The sequence below is a fragment of the Limanda limanda genome, chromosome 3 (assembly GCF_963576545.1).
Source record: "Limanda limanda chromosome 3, fLimLim1.1, whole genome shotgun sequence".
In the NCBI taxonomy this organism is placed as follows: domain Eukaryota; kingdom Metazoa; phylum Chordata; class Actinopteri; order Pleuronectiformes; family Pleuronectidae; genus Limanda; species Limanda limanda.
The window spans coordinates 24,740,868-24,755,504 of NC_083638.1; the positions used below are offsets into that span (position 1 = coordinate 24,740,868).

At 42.5% G+C, this 14,637-nt stretch overlaps 1 pseudogene; it reads right to left on the minus strand.

The window, feature by feature from the left end:
* Positions 1-3,911: 3,911 nt before the first annotated feature.
* LOC132998156 (uncharacterized) lies at positions 3,912-9,037 on the minus strand (annotated as a pseudogene).
* Positions 9,038-14,637: the final 5,600 nt, after the last annotated feature.

Here is a 14,637-nt window from a genome sequence, read left to right on the forward strand (position 1 = left end):
GTATAAGAGTGCATGAAGACAGACCTACACTCAGAAAATAGCTATGGCTAACTTGAATGACTTCATTTAATTAAGTTAAACATGTACATTGATATGTAAAGTTATTTTAGTTAGTTTATTCAAATTAACTCAACATGCTAAAAAAAAAAAAAACGTATTTATATCAGACCCTTTACATTGAACTTATGTAACAAAGTTACACAGGAATTTAATATGTAATTGAAATACATAAAGCCACCAAAAGGCACCCTGGTGCTTCTTATTAATTCAAATAGACACGCAGCAGCGACCTGTGTTAAACAGGAAGTGAAAAAATAATGTTCTGATGATGCATTTGTCAACTATTTATTTCAGGTTTTCACCCTAGGCAACCGCATATGTCGCCTGTACCAGGAGCCGCCCCTGCTTTGAAGTATCCTTAAATGATCTATTCCACAGTGAAAATGTTGGACTTTACTTTGAAAAATCTCCAAAACCATTCAGTAAAAATTGTTCATCTTCAGTATGTAGGTAGTCAGATAGGTCCTGAACACAGGCATATCAGTCTCTCTTTGAACTTATTGAGCAAAGTGCTTTTACAGTACTTTGAAGTATCCTGAAATGATCTATTTTCTACAGTGACAATCCTGATATGATCTATTCCACAGTGAAAATGTTGGACTTTACTTTGAAAAACCTCCAAATCCATTCAGAAAAATTGTTTGATATTCAGTATGTAGGTAGCCAGAGAGCTCCTGAACACAGGCATATCAGTCTCTCTATGAACTTATTGAGCAAAGTGTACTTACAGTACTTTGAAGTATCCTGAAATTACCTACTTGAAGCTAAAATGTGTGATTCTTATTTTGTGAAATCTCATAATTGATATTGTCAAAATGCTATTCATAAAAATGGCACAGGTAAGACGATATATACTTCTTGTGAATTTAAACCAATACATTTTTTTTCAATTATTCATTTTGTATATAGGCTCCATGTCAACAGCACTGATAAACATTTCCTGCCTGATCTACTTAAAAAATCAAGGCAACTTTTTGCATCGAAATATTAGTTACTTCAAGCAAGATTGGTCTATGTTTGAACTACTTAGGTTTTTCTACACAAGATCTAAAGTTTCCAAGTAAAGTCAACTTAAATTTACTTTCATAATTAAGCTGACTTTACTCGACAAATTACATTACTTTACCAGGAAAATTATTATTATTATTATTCAACTAGAAAGATTAAGTTGACTTTACTTGAAAAATGTGCTTGATACTTACAAAAAATGAAGTACTTCATAAATGACCAGTCTTGCTCGATGTACATAATAATCTGATGCAAAAAGTTGCCTTACTTTCTCTTAGTAGATTTATTTATAATATTTTTCAGAGAAATATCATGGCAATGAAGTTACCTTTCTAAACTTTGTTCAAAAAAAGTGACATTTTGGTCATTAGGGAATAAAAACTAACAGCGTTCAATATCTGCCCTTCTGATTTTTAGCTATTGTGTATAAGACAATACTTATATTTACATGCTCTCAGAATCACTTTTATCAGTGTGATCAATGTGGGTGATGTGACCCTTCACCATAGTGGAATGTTGGAACCAAAATGAAGCTCCGCCTCCTGACCTCAGACCACATTAGGCACAGCCTATGGCAGAGCACTACGCAGGTGCATGAAATCACTTGACTCCCGCCAATTTGCAGAGTAAATACAACAATAAAATGTTTGTTGCATGGTTGTATGAAAGAAGATTAGTTGAGATGCCGTAAATACATATTGTTAAGAAAAAAAAATGAATCTCTTGTATTTTCAACAGATGCAGATTAAGTCGACAACTATATCTTTTTTGTAGAACTAAAAACATACATATTTATTGTTAATATCATAGATATAATTGTGTTACATTTACATGCTCTCAGAATCACTTTTATCATTGCATAGCGATTTTCTGAGTGCAGTCTGATTTCCAATATTACTTAACAAAAATATTAACAAATACATTAAATTAAAAGTCAACTTAATCTTTCTAGTTGAATAACTTGAGTTTTCAAGTAGGGTCTACTCAGCTTTTGCAATAAAGTCAGCTTAATTTTCCTTGTCGAGTAACGTCAGCTTAATTATGAAAGTAAATTTAAGTTGACTTTACTTGCAAAGTTTAAGTGATTTTACTTGGGAAAATTAGGGAACTGATCTGCTTCTGTCTTTCTTTCTTAACAACTCTGACATATCGTTTCCTGCAGCTGCATTTACAGTCATCACACTTTGTATCTTTAATAACATATAAAACTCTTTAAAGAGCAACACACATCGTCAAAATTCACGCACACGTGCAGTGGCCATGTCCCAGGCTGCAGTTCCTGCTCCTACCTGCAGGTTCAAAACCAGGAATGTTTTTTCTTTTTAATTAATTTAAATTAATTTTGTTTAAACATTGCGAGATTGGGCGTTTTTCAACACTTTCGTCGACTTTTTAGAGAATAATTCATGGATCTTAATGAAAAACCAAACTCTTTTAAGGGACTGATATTAATGAGAGTAATTCGCTGCAGATCCAAAATAAATATCTGAATCTAGTGAATTTAAATGTGTTTTTATAAGGGGACTACTGGGCCTTCTTCGGTGGAGGTATACAGTCTTGAGTCCCATTTTAGTTTTATTTATAAAGAGTTAAGGATGTCTATTTCACCTTTTTAGCCTGTTTATGTGCATATATGCTGCATATTTACATCAAAATATTTGATCACGTCTTAAGACAATAAAACCCTGAAATTGACAAAATAACTGCCACTGAAAATGCTTTGTCGACATGACACCTGTATAAATGTCGACACTTTAAAATAGAATATAATAATGTAAAAATAGCTTTAAATAAAACAAGCGGGCTATGATTTAAGTGACACTTAACCTGAATCTCTGTGCATGATTCTTATTCACAATCATTAACCAGTTTGTTTGATTAATGTGCTGCAGATATTAAAACATTAAAGACAGAACATACACAGATATTATATTTTCATTTATTACAGATGTCCAAGCAATTGATTTCCATTAGTAAGACTTCTCTGCATATCTGCAAACACCAGTTTCACTGCAAGAAGCTCATTCGGGTAACATGGATATTGTTAAGCATAACAACTGAGACAAAACTACAGGAGGCTCCCTTCTGGGGCAACATGCTCGTTCTCTGAGATGTTTGGCACGGTTTCTGATTACATTATCTGGCCATTCTCTTTTTTATTAAACCGCAGTGTCTAAGTGCAAAGACCTATTATGGTAATAAGACAAAGGAGGTAATTTTTAGGCTGGAGTCAGATACTGTGCCTCGGTTTAACACCTAGTTAATTGAGCTAACTGGTATATTACACATGACGGACAATCTTAATAACGTTTCTGATATACGTGGGGTCATTTCTCAATCACATTGCTCAGTAGGATTCTGAACCAGACCAGCTACAACATCTTTAGTGTCCTGTCCACCTCTCTCATAGAGAGTTTGAGCTGATGATGCAGTAATTAGCTACATGTTGGGAAATCCTGATGAAAAATATGTTTAAAGGATAATAATTATGATGATAATGTTTACCCTCATCGATGCTGCTAAAAATCCTGATGATGTTTGCTTACACCTGATATCTATTGCACTTCTGTCCGTCCTGAGAGAGGGATCCCTCACCTGTGGCTCTCTCTGAGGTTTCTACATATTTTTACCTGTGAAAAGGGTTTTTAGTAGTTTTTCCTTACTTTTGCTGAGGGTTAAGGATAGAGGATGTCACACAATGTTAAAGCCCTATGAGATTGTTATTTGTGAATGTGGGCTATACAAATAAACCTGATTGATTGATTAATCATGAAGATTCACACTGCAGGTTTGGGTATGGAATTTGCAACACCTATTTTTGGTGGTATTATTGGAGTATTTAGTATCTTTTTGAGTAATTTAATTTTGTACTTGGCGGTTAAGAACTCATGTTTGCTGGGTACTGTGTTAGATTTTCTTATAGAGGTACACAACACCGGGTGTGTAGCGCCCCTCCTTCTCTGACACAGACCTCTCCCAGTCTTTCACCTCAGTCACCTCCACACAAATCCACAGCCCCTCTTCTTCCATCTGCTTCAGCTGGCGGTCCAGGGCGCCTTTGTATTCCAGATTGTCAATGTTGCTTCTGGTCGTCATGCAAACGTAGCCACCTAGTGAACACAAGCGACAGTGTAGCGGTGCTGTTGAATGATTAAAACTCAACAGGAGATACTCACACAACAAAAAAACGAAAATCTCACCTGGTTTAGTGGCTTTGCAGAGATCTCTGACCACAGCCACGGGGACGTGACTACCACAGAGCGCTCAAACCATCAGAACCGCATCAAATGAATCCGCTGGACGAGGAGCAGCGAAGCAGAAGAAGAGTTCATTAAGAGATAAACATATTTAAAATGTTATGTCTTTATCTACTGATAATGCTAAAGACTTATATTAAATATGGGTTTTCCCCCTAAAACAACCGAAGTCGATAAGATAGACTCAACAACGAAACAACCACAACTTTCAACAGTGATTAAAATGCAACATACATACTAAACAGAGATGATATTCATCTGACATTTGAACTGTTCCAGATTCTCAGATGATGACTAAGGGGGACAGAGCTTTTGACATAAGAGCTCCAAGGCTCTGCAGCACCCTGCCCAATAAACTACGGCAGGCTGGGACAGGACCTTCCTTTAAATCAAAGCTTAAATCAGAATTTTATCGTACTGCATTTTCCCTATTTTACCTAATACGTTTTTTTTATTGAATTGGGAGGCCATGCTTAAATTTCTGTCACATATTTAGAGTTTGTTAATTTTCCAGTACTTGTACTTGCATGTATTGATCAAGCACTTTGTAACTATCTTTTGAGCTTTATAAATAAAGATATAATAATAATAACAATAATAACAAAACCACACCTCAACGAACCATGTGGATTAATGCACCATTGAATTACCCCAGTGGACCAGCAGTGGCTCGTCGACCAGCAGTGCCTGCTTCAGCTCCTGGTACACACCAATCCCTCTGGCCAACTCCAGCATCGCCTCGTTTCCATCAACACCCACAAATCGTCCAAATCCATGTTTCTTCAACTGTAAGACAGAGACTGCATGTTATTTGGTCACACAGGTCAATTAAACATGAAATTGAAACAAATTACAACAACAAAGAAAGTTCTGAACAGTTAAAATACAAAAAAGACAATGATGTCCTTGTCGAATTTTATATAATTTATTTCTGTGTCAAGACTAGTTTGTTCTCGGTCTAGTGAGTTTACCTGCTTGGCCACAAGTCCTGTTCCACACGCCACATCCAACAAGATGGCTTTTTCCCGGTCACCGCTGAAATGCTTGGAGATGCTGTTTGCTGCGTGGGTCGGTCCATGGTATTCAAGAACAGCCTGATCCTGTAAATAAATATGTTTGAATTAAGAACTGAGGCTTTGAGTGCACAGGAGAAAAGTGAACATGATGTACATGGATTTTTTGGACGGAACTTATTTTTTCTCTTAGCCTTGTTTTCAACCATCACCATTGCCAATATTTTGTGCATATCAAATTCTATGTTTCCTCAGTCATCTCACCTTCTCATAGCTCTCTGCCCAGGAGGTGTAGAACCTCCTGGGCAGACAACTGAGATTTTAGCACTGCCACAACAGTTCAGACAGAGAGTTATGGAGTTGGGTCATTCAATTCCATGGGCAGGTCACATGGCTTTCCAGAAAACTCTAAACAGGATTGGAAGCCGCTTTGTTTGGCCAGGGATGTACACTCAAGTCTCTCAGTTCTGTGCTTCTTGTGAAATCTGCCAACTAACCTCTGCTAAAGGAGTGACACGTGCCCAATTACAGTCTTTGCCCATTATTGACACCCCTTTTGAGAGGATAGGCATGGACATTGTAGGCCCACTTGAGAAAAGTTCCTCAGGCCACCGTTACATTTTGGTTATTTGTGACTATGCCACACGCTACCCTGAAGCCTTCCCTCTCAGGTCTTTCAAAGCTAGACAGGTAGCGGATTGCCTTTTACAGCTTTTTTCTAGAGTGGGCATCCCCAAGGAAATCCTAACAGACTGTGGGACAAATTTTTTGTCCAAACTGTTGCAACAGGTTTATCAACTGTTAGGAGTGAAGGGCATTAAGACCACCCCTTACCACCCCCAGACGGATGGGCTGGTGGAGCGCTATAACCGGACAATGAAACACATGCTGCGCAAGTTTGTGTCTCACACAGGTTCTGATTGGAATCGCTGGCTGCCATACCTGCGCTTTGCCTACAGAGAGGTCCCACAAGCATCCACGGGGTTCTCCCCCTTTGAACTATTGTACGGCCGCCAGGTGAGAGGACCGCTGGACCTGCTGAGGGACTACTGGGAGAGGTCAGAGCCGGGAGGAGAAAATGTGGTAGCATATGTGGTAAAAATGAGGGAGCGACTCGAGGAGATGACAGCGCTTGCACATGACCACATGGAGTCAGCTCAACGAAGCCAGAAAGTGTGGTATGATCGGAAGGCCAGAGAGCGAGTCTTTCATCCAGGCCAAAAAGTACTGTTGCTGCTGCCAACCAGTGACTGCAAGTTGCTGACTAAGTGGCATGGACCATATGAAATCAGTAAACGTGTGGGTAAGGTCACATATGAACTTTTTATGCCCGACAGGTTTAAAAATTACCAGACTTTTCATGTTAACCTGCTGAAGGAGTTCCAGGTGTGCCCGGAGCCTGTGCGCCAGCAGCTTTTGGTCCGTGCGGTGAAGGAGGAGGATACCGGGGACACGTTCGTTCCAGCCACCACCACCACCACAGCGGAGCCACCAGAGGTGGACCTGTCACATCTGTCTCTCACTCGGCAGGCAGAGGTGAAACCCCTGCTTGACCCAGAGCTCTTCAGAGAAACACCAGGTTTCACTTCCCTGGTGCAACACAGGATTCGGCTGAAGGGAGATGCCCCAGTGCGTCAGAAGAGCTACAGGATTCCTGAGCGGCTGATGCCTCTGCTGCAAAAGGAAATTAAGCTGATGTTAGAGCTGGGAATAATAGAGGTTTCCTGCAGTGAGTGGTGCAGTCCCATTGTACTGGTTCCAAAGAAAGATGGTTCTCTCAGATTTTGTATTGATTTCAGATATCTGAATACAGTGTCCAACTGTGATCCATACCCAATGCCTCGGATTGATGATCTGCTGGAGAGAGTTGGGAGAGCTCAGTACATCACCACACTGGATCTCAGCAAAGTCTACTGGCAGGTCGCCTTAGGACCAGATGCCAGGGAGATGACAGCTTTCAGAACACCATTTGGTATGTATCAATTCAAGGTCATGCCATTTGGTCTCCAGGGGGCGCCAGCCACATTTCAAAGGCTAATGAACCATGTTCTGAGAGATTTGTCTGACTTTACGGCTGCATATCTGGATGATATAGTTATTTTCAGCCAGACATGGGAGGAGCATATGGTTCACCTGCAACAGGTGCTGCGGAAAATAGAGGCAGCCGGCCTCACCATTAACCCTCGCAAGTGTGCTGTTGCCCAAACAGAAGTCGAGTACTTGGGTTACATCATTGGATTTGGACAGATTAAACCACAGCTGGGGAAAGTGGAGGCCATTCAATCCTTTCCGGTTCCCACCACCAAAAAGAAACTGAGGGGATTCCTCGGGTTGGTGGGCTGGTATCGTAAGTTTGTGCCTCAATTTGCTGATAGAGCTGTTGTGCTGACTGATCTAACCAAAGCCTCTGCTTCAAGCAAGGTTCATTGGACGGAGGAGTGTGACAGAGCTTTCAGGGACCTCAAGGAAGCCATCTGCACTCACCCAGTCCTCCACAGTCCTGACTTTGAGAAGCCGTTCATCCTGCAGACTGACGCTTCAGGAGTGGGCCTGGGAGCAGTGTTGCTGCAAGAGGTGAAAGGAGACCGGTGGTGTTTCTAAGTCGAAAACTGCTGGACAGGGAGACAAGGTACTCGACAGTGGAAAAGGAGCGCTTGGCGATGAAGTGGGCCATCGACACCCTCAGATATTATCTGCTGGGACGGCACTTCTTCCTGGAAACTGATCATCGGGCTCTGCAGTGGCTGCATCGCATGAGGGATGCCAACATGCGCATCGCGGGATGGTACCTGGCCCTGAAGCCTTATGACTTCACGGTGAACTACAGGTCAGGGAAGACAAATGTGGTGGCAGACTGTTTGTCCAGAATGTCGGAGGATTGAGGGACTGTTCTCTGTGGGGAGAGGGAGGAGGAAATGTAACGAAGAGAACTTCGTTCCCTGGAGCTGGAGATGGGGTGGGGGAATATTGCACCATACACTTTAATAATTGCGCAGGCGGTGGTAAACAGTGCACTTTATTGGTATCTTTGCACACTTAAAAACAGTTGATTGGTGTTACATGTGTTGTCCTTTGTGGGTCTGTGATGGGGTTCTGTGGTGGCCACATGCACCTGCAAAGAGAGGGACATGAGTTAAGGTGCAATAGTGTGTGTTTGTGTGTGTAATGTTACTCACCAGTTTTGTCTCCAGGGTGTTCGGGTAAAAGGCCTCCCCAGCAAACAAGCCACATATTTATAGTTCCGGGGCCATCCAAGTGGTGATTAGTGTGGGTGTGGGCAGATTAGGGTATTTGATTATTGTAAGGTGTTGGAATTGGGGATGTGGGGGTGTTTGTACATAAATGTGTGGGTTTGTGGGTATATAGTAGAGTGAGGGGGATAATGATAAACAAAAAGGTGTTGTAAAAAGGTGAACCTCGCAGCATGGAGAATGGTTTCTCCCTCTGTAATTAGGCCCCTATATAAGGGCCATTTTGTTGTCAGAAGGGGGTGGCTGCATGAGGTGGAGGACCTGTGCCAGGTGCCTGAGAGACAAAATAAACTCGTCTTGACACACAACGATCCTGCTTTGGTTCTTCTTTTCGGGGTGGTCCAGCCGTGAGCGTGGTCATCCTAACATCTCTCTTGTATGTAGCGCAATCATGAACGGATGAGACGACTGCTTTCACGTCTTCGAATGTGTTGCTGCCAGCCGACATCTTGTAAAACTGTCCAACGGACAAAAGAAAGAGCAATCTGCAAAATAGTCAAGTTATATAGCAAAATGACAACAGGTATCATAAATAGATATCACTTATCATAGAGTTCAAGGTTCTATTGCGAAAGAAAATTCCAGCTGACTTTGCTTCATTCGTTTCCTACTAACAAACTGATCATGTTTTTCAACAACCAGTGATTTGTTTTATGATGTCATGTGTTGCCAAACAACTACGAAGAGATGCAAAGACATATGAAATGAGTTTGGTACGACACAATCTGATCACAGATAGGAGGATTAACCATAAACGCAAAGAGAGCACTGGAAACTCAAAACGATCACAAAGAGAAGCAGGCAAACAACCACAGAATCTCAAATAAGTACGTATTTTAAACAAAAGAAGCAAAGTCATTACCAAAAGGTCTGCACAAATGAAAACAACTAAAATTGATGCAAAACAGCCACAAAAAGACATATAATGACTGAGTCCAGACATGAAACAAGTAAAAATACACATCCAAGGAAAAAGAGGAGGAGTAGTGTGATGGAAATCTGGAAATTATTTGTGTATTTAATAAAGGGCTTTCTGCAGAAGGGATCTGTCACGGTTTGGATGGAGAGATGGACCCAGATGCAGAGATTTCAAATGAAAGGGTAATTTAATTAAGTTCTATAAACAAACAAACAAAACATTCACACTAACACTAACAGGTAACAAACAAAACAAAAGGAAGCTTACACGAGGCTCAGGAGATCAGGAACGCAGGAAGGGAAAAACAGGACAGACAACACCGCAGGAAAAACAGCAGGAAAAACAGACAATCCGACCGAGGACAAAGGGAAGACAGAGGGTTAAATACACAGGGGAGGCAGGGGCAATAGAACACAGGTTTAACACATAAGGGCAGAGGAAGACAATCACCGACAGGAAGTGAAGACAGAAACAACACACAAGGAACAGACTACAAAATAAAACAGGAAACAGAAACAGAGTGTAAACATGAAAACTCAAAACAACAGAGAACTCCCAAACAGAAAATACTTTTACAATTAACTAAAACATCCTGACAGGATCAAGATGAAGATGCATGACATTCAAATACAAGGATCTTATGTAGGAGGACTGTGCAGGTCTCGCTAGCGCGGGGGCTAGCTATCCAGCCAGCCAGGGGCGGCTCCTGGCATAGGCGAAGTAGGCGGTTGCCTAGGGCGCAAAATGCCGAGAGGGCGGCACAAGGGACTGATTTATCATGACGTGACACATGCAATATAAACCAATACATTAACATCACAACATCATCTTCTAAACCCGGGGACGCACCGGAGATAGAAGCGCCACGAAAGCTGTCCGCCTCCTTTCCGCGCCCATGTTAAATAATTGGGCTGTTCGCATCGGCAGCGCCGTGCCGGGAAGCTGCGGGAAGCGCCTCGGCCGCTCGCGATCTGCAGCGATGGTTTCGGGGTCTGTTCTATTTTTTTCGCTCGCCGCGAGCAAATCGGGCCGGAAAACACACTGAAAATTTATATATTTTAAACGATATAAGTGCTATATTAAATACATGATTTAATACACATACATATACATACAATATAGTTTAGCGAAAAAGTGACATGACCGAGACAAGCGTCTTGACATGCATAAAGCATGAGTCATAACGCAGAGGATCCGGTAATTTTTCAAAATAAAACGGTTTTATTTTGAAAAATTACCGGATATTAGATAAAAAACAGAAAACATGTAAAATGTTTATTCTTTCTGTGCGGCCCTGTACCAAATGACCCACAAATGGGCCTGTTGCCCTGTTGATTACAATAAATAGGTCTAAAAAATATGTTTATTGTGTTTGACTGTTCCTACTGTTCATATTCATTAGATTTAAAAGCAGACATAAAAGTAACTTAAAATTTACTTTCCCTAGTAAGTAATTTTACTTTTGATATACAGTAACTGGTGAGGTGATTCCATTACTTTTAAAAGAAGTGACTAGTAACTGTAACTAATTACTAATTTTCAGTAAATTGCCAAACACTGCTTAATCCACACATTTGTCAGTTGTGTCTAAACAGACAGAAACACACAAGCATATACTCTCTTGTGTGTGTGTGTGGGGGGAGAACAATATAGAGGTAGAATCACCCCGATTGCGGACATCATTGATGTTTATTTTTGTCGACATGACATGATATGCTGTCAGTACAGCTGATTTCAGACTTTAAATATTTTTATTATATATTTTTATTATTTTTTATAGCTTAGAATTTTGTCTGCCTGTGTGTGCATCTGTATACAGTCCAAAAGTTCTTGGGGATGCATGACAATTTGCGTGTTTATGTTGGGGGGGGGCGCCGTTCTGAAATCTCGCCTAGGGCGCCAACATTGGCAGGGCCGGCCCTGCAGCCAGCTTAAACACTCAAAGAAGTCCATGGTGGGTATTTTCATGAACTTGATGAATTTTGTAAAAAGACGATGCGTTAACCGCAGGAGGGTGACACAACTTGAGTGGAGCTGCCTTCTGTAAACAACACATAGAGGTAAATTGCGTCACTTCCGGGGGAATCACTCACTGACCCCCGGCTCAACATACATCTGAACTGCCCCAAGGGGGCGCTGTTGCTTAGCTACACATAGCAGACATTTGTGGGACAGAACACTCCCCGTCTGGGGTCTTTAAAGATCCCATATAACTTAACAAGAGTCAGTTTCGCTTTAAGAGAACCGATCTTGATCCGAGGTCCGCTGGATTCAGGTCCGTATGGATGCACTTCCATTGGCCAGGACATGGTGACTGACGGATGCGTTGGGTCCTATTGTGGATGTATCCCACACGGATCTTATCTGGCTTCCTAGGGTGATATACGCCAAACGGGTGTAGATACCAGCACTCTTGTCCTTGTTTGAGAGGTGGAGCAACTTCTGTGTGTCCTTTGCTGAGCATGTTTTCCATGGACTCGATGAAATGGGCCTTCATCTGCGGCCGTTTTTCGACTGTGCGCCGCAGTGACACAAGGCGGTTGTGTGTGTGTTTTTTCTTATGAGGCAGTCTCTTTCTTGGTGACCTTTGACCTAAGGGTAATGGCTCCACCCAGCTGTTCGAGCTGTCTTGATTGAGTTCAGCTTCCATGGTCTGGAGAAACATCGTGTCCTCCGCTGATGGTGCAAGTTTATTGTGATCAGCAGTTCGAGTGAAGATCGTTTTTCCTAAGCTGTCATCATGATGTGTCGTTGAGCAGTACGTGGGGGTCAGTGCAGCATGATTTGAATGCTTAGGTGCTTGACTGAAGATCTCTTTTACCTTAATTTGGCTGCTGCATGGCTGCAGATGGCTGGCCCGACCATTATCCAAAATGGATGTCTTGAAGCTGCTCACCTCTGATGGTCTGTGGGCTCCTGCAATGCACACGTCACCGATGACAACCCATCCCAGGTCCAGCCTTTGAGCGAACGGAGCGTTTCCTGGACCACTTATCTGTTCACGGGCCTTGTGGACACTGAGAATGTCTCTTCCCAGCAGGAGGAGAATGTCGGCGTCCGGATCGAGGGGTGGTATCATGTCGGCGATGTGCTTCAGGTGAGTATGGTGGCGAGCTGCAGTCGGGGTAGGTATCTCAGAGCGGTTGTTAGGAATTTGGTTGCACTCTAGAAGAGTGGGTAGAGGAAAACTAAGTTTCTCATCTGCTGACTCCACGGTGAACCCACAGGCTCTCCTGCCCGTTGTCTCTTTTTGTCCAGCACATGTTTTCAATGTGTACGGGTAGGAGGACCCTGAGATTTTGAAAATGTCAAAGAACTTGGAGCTTGCCAAGGAGCGGTTGCTTTGCTCATCCAGCATTGCATACATTTTCTTGGCCTCTCCTCTGTGTCCGGCTGGATACACGCTTACGAGGCATATCTTGGAGCATGCTCTGGAGCTTACTCCTTCACCACACACCTGTGTGCACCTTGATGTGACCTCCTGGATGTCCGCTTTGTCTTCCTCCCCGCCGTACTCTGAAGAGGGAGGAGACGTCTTGGATTTCCAGACAGGTGGTCCTGGGTGGAGCGCTGTCACATGACCGGTGCTGCCACACTCCATACATTGGACTTCAGCTGAGCAGTTTCTGGCGAGATGATCTGTGGATGAGCAGCAGCGGAAGCATACATAGTTTTCCTTTAAAAGCTGTTTGCGTTCCTCTAGGCTCTTCTCTCTAAAGCTTCTGCATTTCCTTAAAGGATGTGATTTGTTATGCAGCGGACAATGTTTGTTTGGATCTGCTGATTTATTGTCATCTCTCAACTCAGATCTTTCTGAAGGTGAAACTTGTGTCTTGTGCACATATACAGGCATTTTCACAGGTCTGTCCCATTTATTCTTTCTCTCCATAGAGACTGGCGTGAAGAGATTAAAGCTGGGATCATTGCGAGTTTTTGCTTCTGTGTGAACAAAGTCTACCAATACAGCGAAAGGTGGGAAACTGACACGATGATCACGTTTGTACTTCGAACCAAAAAACATCCACTTTTCCTGAATGTTGTGTGGGAGTTTTTCGATGATTGGATTTACCCCCCTGGAGGTGTCCAAGTACAGCAGGCCTGGGAGGGAGCCGTCTCTCTTTGCGGCTTCCAGCTCTAACAGCAGGTCTGCTAGTTCTCTGAGTCTCTGTGGTTCTCTTGTGGTAAACTTGGGGAAGTTTTCCAGCTTGTTGAAGAGGGCTTGTTCAATAGCTTCTGGTGATCCGTAGATTTTCTCAAGTCTCTCCCACGCCATTAACAGTCCAGCATTTGGGTTTCTGATGTTGACTGCTTTGATTCTTCTTGCATGTTCTGCTGACTCTTTACCCAGATATTTGTATAGCAGGTCGAGCTCTTCACCAGAAGATAAGTCTAAACCAGCAATAGCAGTCAGAAAAGATGCTTTCCAAGCCCAATAGTTCATTGGTTGATCATCAAATTTGGTGAGGCCTGAGGTTACTAGGTTGCTACGTGCAAGATATTTTGCCAGGTCCATAGTTGTTTGGGGCTGATTATAACTCGATCTGCAAGAGCTTCTTTGCTCAGGAAGTGGGGAATGATCATCGATGTTCTGTTGTGGTGGTGATCCACTATCCTGAGGAGCTTGTGATGTTTGATGAGGCGTGGTGTAGGCAGGAGCAGCAGGTTGTGTTCTGGAAAAACCTTTGTGTGGGAAATGTAGTGTTGGCTTAATGTCATCATCTTCATTGTTTAATTGTAGTTTGCTTTGATGAGGGGCAACAATGTCATCTATTTTCATAGGTAATTCACCTGTGCTTGTGCCAGCTTGCCATTCAACATAATCAGCAGTGCGCTGGTATTTAATTTCTTGAGACACTGGAACAGGGCTTCTGCTGGGCACATTAACATCAAGTTCTAATAGACCAGCTTGTAACGTGTTAGCTTCAGCTATGGCAGCATCTCTTTCTTTTTCTTCCTTTAATGCATCCAGAGTAGCTTGAATGCGTGCTTGCTCAACTTTCAGCTCGATTTCCCTCTTGGAGTGTGCTGCTATGGCTTGAGCACCGTCAGCTTTTGCTCTGGCCATGGCCACCGCTAAACTTGCCTTGGAGCTGGATGATGCACGTGATGCTTGCGTGCACACGGAGCTT